The sequence below is a fragment of the Pelophylax lessonae genome (genome assembly GCF_965119305.1).
Source record: "Pelophylax lessonae genome assembly, chromosome: 1".
NCBI classification, from domain to species: Eukaryota; Metazoa; Chordata; class Amphibia; order Anura; family Ranidae; genus Pelophylax; species Pelophylax lessonae.
Genome location: NC_138768.1, coordinates 461,509,673 through 461,525,539, shown reverse-complemented (window position 1 = coordinate 461,525,539; position 15,867 = coordinate 461,509,673). Strand labels below are relative to the sequence as shown.

The window sequence follows — 15,867 nt, the reverse complement described above, 5'->3', positions numbered from 1 at the left end:
AGAAGGGTGATCCCACGGCGAATCCGCCGCTGGGACCACCCTTATCGGAAAGCCAACCGTCCAACGTTTAAAAAAATACCAGGGTTATGGCAGCTATCTGCTGCCATAACACCGGTATTTAGGTTTAAACGGACGACGTATATAAACCTTTTTGGACTTGGACATGGTGGCTGTATGAAGAGTGACAGGTACTCGGGTACTTTGTTGGGCAGGTGACAGGTACTCTGGTACTGATGAGCAGGTGGCAGGTACTCGGGTACTCCGATAGGCAGGTGACAGGTACTCGGGTACTCTGATGGGCAGGTGACAGGCAGGTGATAGGTACTGATGAGTAGTACTCACTGACTGATAGGTGATACTGTACTGATGGGTACTGATGATCAGTACTGATACGTGATAGGTACTGATGAGTACTGATGAGTAGTGATGGGTACTGATGAGTAGGCGGCAAGTACTTGGGTACTTCAGGCGTCAGGTACTCTGATGAGCAGGTGGAAGGTACTCGGGTACTCTGATGGGTAGGTGACAGGTACTCAGGTACTCTGATGACGGGTACTCCGTTGACAGGTACTCAAAGTACCCGAGTACCTGTCATCAGAGTACCCGAGTACCTGTCAGAGTACCCGAGTACCTGTCATCAGAGTACCCGAGTACCCGTCATCAGAGTACTCAAGTACCTGTCATCAGAGTACCCGAGTACCCGTCATCAGAGTACCCGAGTACCCGTCATCAGAGTACCCGAGTACCTGTCATCAGAGTACCCGAGTACCCGTCATCAGAGTACCCGAGTACCTGTCATCAAAATACCCGAGTACCCGTCATCAGAGTACCCGAGTACCCGTCAGAGTACCCGAGTACCTGTCATCAGAGTACCCGAGTACCTGTCATCAGAGTATCCGTCATCAGAGTACCTGAGTACCTGTCATCAGAGTACCCGAATACCTGTCACCAGCCCATCAGAGTACCCGAGTACCTGTCATCTGAGTACCTGATGACAGGTACTCGGGTACTTTGATGGGCTAGTGACAGGTGCTCTTTATTGGGGGGGGGGGCAATCAGTGTGTTTAGGGTGCACTGTAGTTGGTAACTAGCTGTTACCACAATCTCTTCCTCACACAGGATTAGTGTGTGAGGAGGAGAACACGGTGACAGCTAGTTACCGTGTTCTCTGTTGACATTTGTGACCGGCTGTGATTGGACACAGCCGGTCACGTGGTAAAGAGCCAATTTCATTGGCTCTTTACCTAGATCGGGGATCGACTCTGTCCGAGGGACGAGCCTCGTCCCCGATCGCTGCTCTGCGCGCCCCCGGGGGCGCGCATTGCAGAGAGAACGAGCGGCTCGTGCTGGAGCCGCTCATGTGATCGGCTGTGATTGACACAGCCGATCACGTGGTAAACAGCCAATTTCTATTGGCTGTTTACCTTGATCAGTGATGGGCTATGTCCGAGGGACGAGCCTCATCCCTGATCGCGCCGCTGCGCGCCGCCGGGGGCGCGCAGTAGCAGCTAGAACGGGCCGACGTCATATGACGGCGGCCCGGATCTAGACAACCACTTTGCCGACGTCATTTTACATGATTCGGTATGGAAGTGGTTAAAGACACAATTGATAAAAGGAGTTATCTGAGCAAATAAGAGTTAAATGATGTGGAACTAGATTGGGTACAAATAAGCCGGGGATAAGCTGATACATAAATTCGAGGCGATAGACTGACCGTAACTCCTCCTATTCGATGTATTCTATTTGTACTATATTCGTATCAAATCAATACGTTCATTTGCAGATCGTATGTAATAAAATTGAATAATGGTAACAACCAACACATAACAATATTCTAAGAAAAAGATATATGTAAAAAATAAAATAAAAAAGTAATGTCAATCAATGGTTAAAATACATAGAACAGGGGGCGTGGCTTTGCTATGACCGAGTGAGGACACGCGGCTCTTCAGCTCCCGCATCCCGCCGCTTCTTCAGCTGCATACCGGGTGACACAACCCTCCACCGTGCTCCCAGACCTCATGCCGCAGCGCAGGAGGGCCCAGTCGGCACCCCCATCAGCTCCTTCTTCACGGAAGGCCGGGGCTCGCGTGGCGAGATTTCCAAGATGGCGCCCGGCCAGGATAAGCACGGGGATGCTGCTTCTGCGGCCTGAGGCTCCCTGCAGCTAGGGGCATCTCCGATCCCATCGCTTAGGCTGGTGAGTGACTCCAGGACCAGCACATTGAAGCCCTCATTTGTCAACTAGATAACTATGAAAATCCTAGTCGGTGCTCTAATATTAGAATAAGGGGGGGTGCCGGAGGCTACAGCTGCCAGGGATATTATTCCCACCCTGCAGGATATCTTCAGGGAGATCCTGGATTTACCTGCGACTGCCCCTATGGAGATTGACAGGGCCCACAGGGCACTTAGACCAACTACGCTGGATGTGGACAATCCCAGGAGCATTATCTGCAAGCTTCACCGCTATGGAATTAAGGAACAGCTTATGCAGCGTATGCGCAGACACCCCTTTTTCGATTTTGATGGCACCCACCTGTTCTTTTATCAAGATCTGTCTCTACGCACTCTAATGCGACGGGCACTCCAACCCCTTCTGGAGTCCCTGAAAGCAGTGGGAGCTACTTATAGCTGGGGTTTCCCCTTCAGCCTGCAAGCTGAACGAGATGGCAAGTCTGCGGTGCTTCGCACGAAGGATGACCCTAATTTTTTGTCGCGCCTGGATCTTGGCCCTGTGGATTTTGTGGACTGGTGCCAGGACTCCAACATCGCACTCCCGCAGGTTGCAGGATCCGTGGCTCCCTGCCCGGGCTCAGAGAGGCTCTCGGGGGCAGCAAACGCCAGTCGGGTGAGGCCCACCTGACCCTGCCCCCCGTACCAGTCCTGTTTGAGGACCTTGACCCACTTGGATCTGCCCCCATTGCCTTCCCCGTTGCTGCCTGACTTTCATTCTGCTCAAGACTCCTGGTGGGGGTTGCCCCATAGCTGTCCTCTGACTGGGCCTGTGGTTTGCATTTTTCCCCCTATTTTAGACCCCGGACTATGCTACCTATAGCACTGATATGCGGGGACTGTGCGGGCTCCCGCTCCTCATGTCTGATCATGTTTCCCTAGTAGGCCTTACCCTTGTTCTTTTTTAGACATGGGTATTTGCCTGTATTTGGGCGCCATGTCTGGCTTGGGCGGCCTCTCCCTCGGGGGGGGGGGCCTCCTGCCCGCCCCTGGTCTCTTTGCCTGGAGTTTGTCTCCGGGCTGTTATACCTTATGTTCTTATTTTTCATGGCAATGTGTTTTAATGTTATTGCTTTTTGTTTCTTTTTCTCTGCCTCCTTTTTTTTTCTTACGGTCTGGGAATGTCCACGCCTGGCTCCCTGTTTCTGTGGCTGTGCTTCTGATGGTTGTTTTTCAGGTATCATGGCGGAAGTTAAGGTAGTGTCCTACAATGTCCGGGGTCTCTGCTCTCCTAATAAGCGTAGTCGCTTGTGGCTGGAGTTGAAGCGTTTTAGGGCGCAGATAGTCTTCCTGCAGGAAACCCATTTCACAGCCTCATCCACCCCCAAATTGCCGATACATTTGTACCCTCAATGGTGCTTGAGCCCCTCCCCGACAACTAAATCCCGGGGGACTGCCATTGCGATACACAAGACTTGCCCTTTCCAGATGTCAGCACACCAATCTGACCCCCAGGGCCTTTTGTGTTTCTCAAGGGCACGATATTGGGTCAGGCCTATACTTTTGCCACGCTGTATGCCCCCAACTCCCAGCAGATTACTTTCATAGATAAAGTGTTAGAGCTTCTGGCCGGTTTCCGGGAGGGCCGTCTGATACTGGGAGGGGACTTTAACGCGTGCCCTGACCCGTCCCTGGATGTGTCGGCAGGCCTCTCGACACATTCCTACGCGTTCCTGCGTCACTTTCGCAAATCTTTCCAAGAACATGCCCTGGTTGACAGTTGGCGCATACTCAATGCTACAGCCCGTGACTATAGCTACTACTCTAATGTCCATGACGTGTATACTCAGATTGACTTACTATACGTTGACCACGGCACCCTTGACCTGCTGCTGGACGCTACCGTTGAGCAAATTACTATATCGGACCATGCGCCCGGTACTTTGCGCGTTGCGGTATCGTCGGGGTCAGCCAAGCCCTGGTCCTGGAGGCTCAATGAGAACCTCCTGGATGATCCGCGGGTCAACTCGGGGGTGGAGGAGACGTTGGCCCATTACTTTACTGACAATGCTACGGGGGAAGTGGATGACAGTATGGTGTCGGAGGGCCATAAGGCGGTTGATCGGGGTTCCCTTATTGCCTGGGGGTCTAAACTTAAAAAGGAACGGCAGGTGGACTTTCAATGTGTCCTTACCGCTCAGCAACGCGCGGAATTGACGCATAGACTTAATTCTGACCCCACGGCTCTGACTAGACTGACTGAATTATGCACCATGTTTGCCAAACTCCTGGGCTGCCAGATCACCTGCAGACTACGCTATTTGGCCCATAGATACTACGAGTTTGGTAACAAATATGGTAGAATGCTGGCCAGGGCCCTCCGGAAACACCGGCTGTCTTTCCATGGTGCTAAGCTCCACTCCCCCGCAGGAGATCTGGTGTACCATAACTCTAAACTGGCGTCGATGTTTCGCGACTACTATGCGGCTCTGTATAATTTGGACCCTGACGCGACCTCACTGTTGCGAAATAGTCAGGAGATTGATGACTATCTGTCCTCCGTGGGTATGCCTAATATCTCCTCGGACCAACGTGTGGATTTGGAGGCTCCCATCACGGCGGAAGAATTGCTGGCCACGGTGAAGTCTCTCCCGGACAGGGAAGGCTCCCGGCCTGGGCGGTCTCACCAAGGCGTACTATTTGAAGTTCTTTCCGCACCTCCAATCTCACATGTGCGCTTTTTTCAATACTCTGGCTGAGGATGGTCGCCTCCCCAGAGACATGTCTTTAGCCCACATTACTGTCCTTCCGAAGGACAGCAGAGACCATACACTGCCACAAAATTACCACCCGATTTCACTATTGAACACAGATCTGAAGCTGTTCTCCAATATTTTGGCGAATCGGCTCAAATTTCTGATCCCCAGAGTTGTGCACCCGGATCAAACCGGATTCGTCCTGGGTCGGGAGGCCAGGGACAACTCAGTCCGTGCCCTCCACCCCATTCATTGGGTCCGTTCACAGGCCCCACAACCCCCCTATTTGTTGCTTTTGACGGACACTGAGAAAGCTTTCGATCGGGTTGATTGGAGCTTTCTCAGGGTCGTCTTGCGGCAGCTGGGCCTAGGTCCTCGTATGTTAAGCTGGATCTCTGCACTCTACCTGTCCCCTTCGGCACAGGTCAGGGTCAATGGCTGCCTCTGAGACGTTCCCCATCAGAAATGGCGTGCGACAGGGCTGCCTCCTTTTGCCCCTCCTATTTGCCCTGGCATTGGAGCCCCTGCTCCGTAAGGTGCGGGCAAATGTGGACATTAAGGGGGTAACCGTGGGTTCCACAGAGCACAAACTCTCCGCGTATGCGGACGATGTTCTGTTCCATGCAGTGGACCCGGTCACCTCGCTGCCCAATCTGATGGCGGAGCTCTCGGCGTATGGCAATGTAAAATTAACTATTCCAAGTCCGAGATACTACCAGTCACCATACCCTCGCCTATGGCGTCCACGCTGTGGGCTTCTTTTCCCTTCACGTGGACGGCTTCCTCCATGAGATTCTTCTGCATTCACCTTACTAGTTCCCTGAAATCCCTGTACGCTTGTATTTACGCCCCTCTCCTCCGAAGGATTCGTGCAGACCTTGACTCCTGGGATAGGTCCTCTTCCACATGGATCGGTCGCACGAATATCCTCAAAATGACAGTCCTCCCCCGGGTACTGTTTCTCCTGAAGATGATCCCTGTGCCGCTCCCTTGACGCTTCTTTACTGAACTCAAAAACCTCTTTTTATTACCTATGTTTGGGGGGGGAGGAGGGGGGGGGTAAGAGACCCAGGATAGCTGTTACTTTACTGCATAGGTCCAAGTGCAATGGGGGCCTTGGCTTGCCTGATATCCTCCAGTACTATAGAGCTGTGGCTCTTCAACGCCTGCTGGATTGGAGGTTCCAGACCTCGTCCAAAATGTGTTTTTTTTAGAGAAAACGGTCACGGGTCGCAACCTGGCTTATGCCCGTGGGTGCCGGCTGAGAACAGAGGCTTGTCGCACTGGGTGTCCCCTTTGACAGCCCATTCGCTATGTGTGTGGGGCAAACTAAATGGCTCCTTCGCTTTGGCTCCTCTCACTTCGCCGCTGGCCTCTGTGGGGGGTTTTCCATGGTTCCCCCCTGGGGAGCGGCTTTCATCGCTGGGCTCCTTGGCTAGAGATGGCAAGGTCAGTCTGGCTCGTTTCTGGTCTGCTGGGGCACTGGTCCCCTTGGCTACGCTGAGAGATTGCTACAGAAGCTTTCCCTTTGACTTCTGGAGATACCGCCAATTGACCCATTTTGTGACCTCTGTCTGCCAGACGGCCCAGATCAGAACCAAGCTCACTGACTTTGAACGCTTATGGGCAGCCCGCGACCCGCAGCCACATTTGATCTCGCTCCTGTATTAATTGTTGGAAGCAGCCAAACCCTCCCCCAAACCATATTTTATTAGGGAATGGGAATGGGACCTGCACCTTTAGTTTACCTCGGAGCACCTCCACAGCCTGTATCGTTTTGACCCACTCTAGCTCCGTGGATTCCAAGACACAGGAGAATAATGATAAGCTGCTCACAAGATCGTATCGGGTCCCGGTGACTATAGCTAGATTTTGCCCCGGTGTTTTGGATGAGTGCTGGAGGGGCTGTGGGCAGAGGGGGACGCTCCTTCACGTATGGTGGACGTGCCCTCTGATCAGGACTTTCTGGGAGATAGTGAGGAGACACATCCGGGACAGCTTGGGTCTGGACGTACCGTACTCTCCAGGGCTTTTCCTCCTGCATGTCCCCCCAGTGCCCATCCCACGATATAAGTGGGGCGCTCTCCCACACTTTCTCAATGCCGCCAAGCGCCTCATTCCTATACATTGGAAAACCCCCCGTATCCCTAGCGAGGCAGATTGGCTTCCCAAAGTGAAGGAGATTATGGAGGCTGAGGAGTGGATGGCTACGTGTAGGGGTACCTGGGAGAGGTTTGATGCAGCTTGGTCACAATGGCGTTGTTACGCACCCAACTCTCTCCCGGTGTCCTCCAGTCTGGATGTGGCAATCCTTGCTCTAGCCGACCCCTCATTCCACCAGCGGGTACTGCAGGCCTCCTGCCTTCCTGCTACATAACCTTGCATGTGTTCATATGTCAATTGCCCTTGGAGCCACGCGTGGACACCCGTTGGTTACCTGACCTTTTCCTTTTTAGATGGCAGAGTTCCCCTCTTGAGCACTGTGCAGCAGCTCGCCCTGTTGTGGTGGACCTAGATGGCCCGTGCTGTTTTTGTTTTTCTCTTACAAGCTTTATTGTTTGGGGGCAGGGGCTCTCTCTCTCTACATCCTCATCAGAGGGGGAGTGGTGGGTCCAATGGGGCCGAATGCCTGGACCCGGGGGAGCCCTGCCACCACACAGGTTTATGCCGGCCTGGGTCCCCACCCTGGGGCTTAGCCTCACCTTTTGATCTACTAGTTTGCATATTTATTGTGGTTTGTCTAGTCTCTACTGTTGTTGCTCAGTTATGTACCATTGGCCTTGATTTGCCTCACGTTGAGTTTTCCTTTTTGTTTTCTGTAATTTACTGTATTGTCATCACAACTTTCTCAATAAAAAATGATTATACAAAAAAAAAAAAAAAAATACATAGAACAATTTTTAATTAACCGGTTGCCGACCGCCGCACGACTATATACTGCGGCGGTCAGCCCCGGCCAGGCAGAGTGACGTATCGGTACGTCACTCGCCTGTCACTGACTTGCGAGCCTATCGCGGGCGGGCGCGCGCCCGCCGAGGCGCGCGCCCGCCCGCCGAGGCGCGCGCCCGCCGCGGCTCGTTCACAGGCAAGTCAGTGCGTGTGACCGGCGGACTCGATGTCCGCCAGTCACACTGCGATCGCTCCTGTGAAGGGAGAAAGACAGAGCAGCTTGTGTAAACAAGCTGCCTGTCAGTTCTCCCTGTGTAAAAGTAAAGATCTGACCGTTCTACTATGTAGAACGGTTGATCTTTGCTTTTACACCAATAGCCATGTCTCTACACAGTAGAAAGCACGCCCCTAGGACACACTTAACCCCTCCCTGTCCAATAAAGTTAACCCCTTCCCTGCCAGTGTCATTTTTGCAGTAACAGTGCATATGTATAGCACTGATTACTGCAGTAATGTCACTGGTCCCCCCCAAAAGTGTCAAAAATGTCAGTCAAGGGTCCGATCTGTCCGCCGCAATGTCGCAGTACCGAAAAAAAAATCGCAGATCGCCGCCATTACGCGTTAAAAAAAAAAACACCAAAAATGACAAAAATCTTTCTCTTTGTTAGTAAACGCGATAACTTTTGCGCAAACCAATCAAAATACGCTTTTTGCGATTTTTTTTACCAAACATAGGTAGCATAAAACAAATTGGCCGAAAAATGTTAAAAAATTTTGATTTTTACTTTTTTTTTGGGGGAATTTCATATAAAAAAATGTGAAAAATATTGTTATTTTTGCAAAATTTACGCTCTTTTTTTGTTTATAGCGCGTGATCAAAAAATCGCACAGGTGATCAAATACCACCAAAAGAAAGCTCTGTTTGTGGGAAAAAAAGGACGTCAAATTCGTTTAGGTACAGCGTCGCACGACCGCGCAATTGTCCGTTAAAGTCACGCAGTAAAAAATCGCAAAAAAACCCCTGGTCCTTTAGCAGCCAAATCCTCCGGGGCTTAAGTGGTTAAAACTATATTTAGAAAAAGGGGGAGGGGGAGTTTTCACCCCTATTTCCATGAGCTCATGACCTATTGATGAAGGCATTAATGTCCCACTTGACATTTATGCCATGTGGTTAATAGGATCTGAGCTCATAGATCCAAAAAGTTTCTATACGCGAAACACCTCTAACAGCAAAACCACCCCCCCATGGGGGAGAATATTTATCTATTAGAATAAATTGTGTGACAATTTACCAGTGTTGGGTCCCTGTTATGATAGCGAAGGTAATGTTTAGGCACCCTATGCTTAGTCCGGCCTTTCTTAATATTGGCTATGTGTTCATTGACTCGCACAGAAAAGGGGCATATAGTATATCCTACATACGGCTTTTTGCATGGACATGTGAGCAGATAGACAATGTTTTTAGTAGCGCAAGTGACTGGTTAGTATATTAGCGACTGGTGAGTACCCCAGGTTTAGTACCAGGGGAGATAGAGGTAGTGTAGGTAAGGAAGAGCAGGTCGTTAACATTATCCCCATAGAGTAGTGGGTAATAATGTCCGACAGGATTGGGGATGCCACTCTGCACTTCTTGCGCCATGTATGAGTTTCTTGATGAACCAATCGAGGACGAATACTGCTGTGCAAGATGTGAGCGACTTGTTGCTCTGGAAGCCCACATCGTGGATCTAGAGAACACAGTGGCAAGACTGCGTCGCATCAACAACCTGGAAAGGAGCTTAGACATGACCCATCAGGCGCTGGCAGGGGCCAGCATAGAGGAGGGAGGAATAGAGGAGACCCAAGCAGCAGAGGTACGCAGCTGGGTGACTGTTGGGAATGTTAGTGGGAGGAGTGTCAGGGAGGCCAGTCCTGAGTTGGTACACCCTAACATATTTGCCGAGTTGCAGGTTGAGAGGGATATCAACTCAGGGGTGGCAGAGCTGGAGCATGCGCCCTCCCCCAGCTGCCAGGGGAGGGACAGCTCCAGGAAGAAGGGGGGCCGTAACTCAGGAAAGGTTAGAAAGGTTGTGGTAGTGGGGGACTCAATTATCAAGAGGACAGAGAGGGCAATCTGTAAAAAAGATCTCGTGAACCGAACAGTATGTTGTTTACCGGGCGCCCGCGTTCGGCACATCGCAGATCTGACAGACAGATTATTGTGCGGGGCTGGGGATGACCCAGCGGTCATGGTGCATGTGGGCACTAATGACAAAGTTAAAGGTAGGTGGAGGATCCTAAAGAACGATTTCAGGAACTTGGGTAATAGATTGAGGAAAAGGACCTCCAAGGTGGTTTTCTCTGAAATACTGCCTGTACCTCGAGCCACACAGGAGAGGCAGAAGGAGATTAGGGAACTTAACAAGTGGCTGAGGAACTAGTGTAGGAAGGAGGGGTTTGGGTTCCTGGAGAAATGGGCTGACTTCTCAGTCGGCTACCGACTCTTTAGTAAGGATGGGCTGCACCTTAATGGGGACAGTACAGCTCTTTTGGGGAGAAAGATGGCCACCAAGTTGGAGGGGCTTTTAAACTAGGAGACGGGGGGGGGGGGGGGAGGGCTCAGAAGTAGAGTCAGTTAGGAGGGAGCAAAGGACTGAAGGCAGTTGTAGGGTCAGCAGCGACAGTAGGTCCACAACGTCAATCGGTAGGTCTGTGCGGGAGAACCTCAGACCAAACAGGAATAAACATAACCACCAATCACGTTTAACTTCCGTAAAACTAAGAGGGGTATATGCTCATGCCAGGAGCCTAGCTAATAAAATGGATGAGTTGGATATGTTGGTACATGAGGAGGACATAGACCTTGTGGGAATAGCGGAGACTTGGTTCGACCCCTCACATGACTGGCAAATATCCAAGAGTATTCTGTGTACCGGAAGGACAGGGTAGGAAAAAGAGGGGGAGGGGTATGTCTCTACGTCAAGAACAATGTAAGGGTGATTGAGAGGAGTGACATTACGGAAGGGATGAGTATGGAGTTAGAATCCGTATGGGTAGAACTCCTTAGGGAAGGAGAAAAGGGAAAAGTAATTGTGGGGGTTTGCTATAGGCCACCTAAACAAGGGGAGGAGGTAGAGCTGGAATTTTTAGCACTTTTGGGTAAAGTGGCAAAGCTAGGATCAGTCATCATATTGGGGGACTTCAATTATCCCGACATTGACTGGGGAGAGGGGACTACACACTCGCATAAGGCCGGTCTATTCACGGAAACCTTACAGGATAATTACTTGTCACAGCTGGTGGATTCTCCTACTAGAGAAAACGCAATCCTGGATCTATTGATCACTAATGACCCAGACCGAATCTCGGAGGTAGGAGTCCAGTCCTGCTCGCATTACCGGCCGGGCCGCTACATTGATTGGGGCCGCTGCAGGCTGCACTGCCCCGCCCCCGGCCCCCGCTGCGCTCCAGTCCAGAGTGTCTGTGAGCGGCATGACATCCCGGAGGCGAGCGACGCTCTGCACCCTGAGGCAGTGATGTGGTTGCAATGCTCTGCAGGTGCAAAAGTTAGAAAAATGCCCCTTTTTTTTTTTTTTATTGTTGCCACATTTTTTACATTTGTTATAAGGGCGGACTGTGACTTTAACATACAGAGAAGTCGCAGTCTTTGTTCTATGAAGTGTAATGGAACGCCATGCGACCCTCATTTTCATCTCTCATTGGACTCAGCTGAGAGTGATTGCCTGAGACGGATCTTTATTACTTGTCAATGGACTCTGTATGGTGGATTTCCTGCGCATTTCTAGTTATTTCAGTATTTCAAACACAACTCCATGGTAGGCAGTACCCCCTCCCCCCTCAGTCACATGGTCCCCCCAACATGATTATATATATTTTTTAATATACAAAATGTTATCGTCTCTTTAAAGCAAACCTATCCATAGAGATGCATGGAGACTGTCATCCCCAATCCACTCCTGAAGATGCAGGTTGTCTGGCTGTCACAATGATATGATGTATATGTTTCCTATGTATATCCTGTCCCAGATAAAGGATACCATGTATTAAAGCAGGAGGATAAACATGACAGCCAAGTAACTAGCATTTGCAGAATGTGACGTTGCTTTGACAGCCTCCATTTTTCTCTGGTGACAGGTTCACTTTACAACGGATCTTTACTGCATGTGAGCGTCACAAACCAAAAATGCTATTTAATTTATTAATTATATTCAAAGCAACTCCTCAAACCATCCACCCATGTCCCCATCTATCCATCCAACCACATCTCTATCTATCCATACATTCAACCGTGTCTCCATCCTTTCATCCATCCGTGTCTCCATCCTTTCATCCATCCATCCATCCATGTCTCCATCCTTTCATCCATCCATCCATCCATCCGTGTCTCCATCCTTTCATCCATCCGTGTCTCCATCCTTTCATCCATCCACCCGTGTCTCCATCCTTTCATCCATCCACCCGTGTCTCCATCCTTTCATTCATTCATCCGTGTCTCCATCCTTTCATTCATTCATCCGTGTCTCCATCCTTTCATTCATTCATCCGTGTCTCCATCCTTTCATTCATCCGTGTCTCCATCCTTTCATTCATCCGTGTCTCCATCCTTTCATTCATTCGTGTCTCCATCCTTTCATCCATCCATCCGTGTCTATCCTTTCATCCATCCTCTGTACTAGGTGGGAGGGCTTACTGAGAGGTCTGTACTGGGAGGGGGCTTACTGAGGGGTCTGTACTGGGAAGGGGCTTACTGAGGGGTCTACTGGGAGGGGGCTTACTGAGGGGTCTGTACTGGGAGGGGGGCTTACTGAGGGGTCTGTACTGGGAGGGGGCTTACTGAGGGGTCTGTACTGGGAGGGGACTTACTGAGGGGTCTGTACTGGGAGGGGGGCTTACTGAGGGGTCTTTACTGGGAGGGGGGCTTACTGATGGGTCTGTATTAATTACAGGATTAATTAGCTAATCAAAAAAACACTCAATTAAGCAAAAAAATAAAATAAAAATAATCGTTAGATTAGTCGACTAATCGTAAAAATAATCGATAGATTAGTCGACAGACAAATTAATCGTTAGTTGCAGCCTTATGTCTGTTGCTTTAAAATATATTTTTTTCTAGCAAGAACTCATCAATGTGGTCTTTTATTAAACTCTCCAGTATCTTCCTGACTATAGAAGTTAAACTAACAGGTCTATAGTTACTTGGCAAAGAATTTGATCCCTTTTTAAATATAGGCACCACATTGGCCCTACGCCAATCCAGTGGTACTATTCCAGTCCTTAACAAGTCCCTAAAAATTAGAAACAAAGGCTTTGAAATTACAGCGCTCAATTCTTTTAGGATGCATGGGTGGATGCCATCTGGTCCAGGCGCTTTATCCACCCTTATTCTGTCTACATATTTCTGGACCATATCACATTTGAGCCATTGTAGATCATTTGGGGCTGTGTCAATCCCATCCTCATTATGGTCATAAGCTCCCCCATTCTCCTTTGTTATATACAGAGCTGAAGAAAGTATTTAATAAATGTGCCTTCTCTTTGTCCCCAGTCACCCACTCCTGATTATTTTGTAAAGGGCCTACATGCTCAGACCTAACCTTTTTACTGTTAATATATTTGAAGAATGTTTTGGGGTTTGTCCTACTATCTTTTGCAATCTGTCGTTTTGAATTTTTGCGTCCTTGATTTCCTTTTACATATTCTGTTATACTCTTTGTAACAATTAAACAATGATAGTGTTCCTTCATTTTTATATTTTTTAAAAGCTCTTTTTTTTTTATCTATAGCTTTTTTAACTTTGGCTGTGTGCCACATAGGTTTTATTTTTAGCCTTTTAAACGTATTACCCATGGGAATATACTTTGCAGTGAGTTTGCTTAAAGTCTTTTTGAAAATTTCCTATTTCTGTTCTGTGCTTATCGATGCCAATATTCCCTCCCAGTCTAAATCCTGGAGAGCAGCCCTCATCCTTGAAAAATTTGCTCTCTTATCCACTTTACATCTGCTCACATTGCTGCTACTGTGGCAATGTGGCTCGTTATCGTCCAGCGACGTAGTACTACGTCGCTGGACTCCCCCCCCTGTAGGCGGCGCTCGCGCGCCGCCGGAATCACGCTCCTGCTGTTTTCAGTCACTGCGGGAGTCGGGCCAGGGGAGGAGCGGCGGCGATCCCCGCTGCTCTTCCTCGATCGTCGGGAAATCGAGTGTGGAGAACCGCCCGCTTGTGTAAACAGAGCGGGCGGATCTCTTAAGTGACAGGCAGGGACAGATCGCATGGTTCAGCATAGCTGAACATGCGATCTGTCCCTGACTCACTCAGTCACCTCCCCCCACACACGTTAGTAAGCACCAGGCATACATTAACCCCTCCCTCTCCAATAAAATTAACCCCTTCCCTGCCAGTGTCATTTTTATAGTAACAGTGCATATATATATATATATAGCACTGATTACTGCAGTAATGTCACTGGTAACCCAAAAATTGTCAAAAATGTCAGTCAAGGGTCCGATCTGTCCGCCCCAATGTAGCAGTCCCGCAAAAAAAATCGCAGATCGCCGCCATTACTCGTTGAAAAAAAAAAAAAAATGACAGAAATCTTTCCCTTAGTTAGTAAACGCAATAACTTTTGCGCAGACCAATCAAAATACGCTTATTGTGATTTTTTTTACCAAACATAGGTAGCAGAAAACAAATTGGCCAAAATTTTTTAACAAATTTGATTTTTACATTTTTTTGGGGGGGAATTTCATATAAAAAAAAGTTAAAAATATTGTTATTTTTTCAAAATAGATGATCACAGGTGATCAAATACCACCAAAAGAAAGCTCTGTTTGTGGGAAAAAAAAGGACGTAAATTTCGTTTGGGTACGGGGTCGCACGACCGTGCAATTGTCAGTTAAAGTCGCACAGCGCCGAATCGTAAAAAGTGGCCCAGACGTAAGACAGCAAAATCCTCTAGTGGTAAAGTGGTTAAATTTAAGTGTTTTTGTATTTCCTGTATGCGTTTTTTGCTTACAGCTAACATCAAAAGAAATCGTATTATGGTCACTGCTACACAGATGTTCTTTTATATGAATGTTATTAATAAGCTCTGCATGGTTTGAGATTACCAGGTCTAACAGAGCATCATTTCTAGTGAAAAGGTTAAAAGGTTTTTGTCAGAATTGGAAATTAGAAAAAGCTCTTTAGATTTTGGGCTTAAAGTAGAATTTCATCTTCAGGAAGATTTTCAAAATATTCCCCTATGCAATTCTTTATCTAAGGAATAGTACATACCATAGTTCCTCCTGTTGGAAATCGTGAAGATGCAGCCGTTGGGAGTTGTCTTCAAAAAAATGTGCTGGCCACTCGTTCCTCCCCATGTTGTTGTTTGCAAGACAGGCTGATTTTCACATTTCGTGGCCACTCTGGACCCTTCAAACTGCGCAGTGCATCCCATCCCAGCTTCAGCTTAGCTCAGTAGCGGTTGCTTGAGGCCATTGGTCTCCAATCTGCAGCCCCTTGCTTGCTTTGTGGCCCTTGGGGCACTACTTTCATCCTCTGATGCCAACAGTGTGGCATATTTCCCCCCACTAAAACCAATAAAGGGGCACAGTTTCTCCCAGTGACATGAACAATGGGGCTCAATGACACCAATGGTAGGGGACAATTCCTCCCCAATGATACAAAGTATGTGAACAATTCATCCCAATGACACAAACAATGGGGCTCAATGACATCAATGATGGGGCACAATTCCCCCAACGATGGGGCAATGTTTGTTTCCGATGGACCTTTTCTACTCTCAATGGCCACAGCCGGCCCCCCTTAAGTCTGAACGACCATAAACTGGCCCTTTGCTTAGAAAGTTTGGGGACCTCTGCTGCAGGCTATTTAAACTGCATGTGTGCACAGGGCATGGGCTCTTTCTCTAGCTAAGCTTAGCTGGAGAAGGAGACCACGCACTGGGCAGTTTGATTGGCCTTGAGCAGCCACTTTATTGTGAAATTCAGGTCCTGCAAACAGCAGGATGGAGAGGAATAGGGGGCAGTGCTTTTCTTGAGAAGA

At 48.9% G+C, this 15,867-nt stretch overlaps 1 protein-coding gene across 7 annotated transcripts in view; it reads left to right on the top strand.

The window, feature by feature from the left end:
- The window catches only part of FCHO1 (FCH and mu domain containing endocytic adaptor 1), a 507,107-nt gene that overhangs the window by 183,792 nt on the left and 307,448 nt on the right, over nucleotides 1-15,867 (top strand). The window lies entirely within an intron of this gene.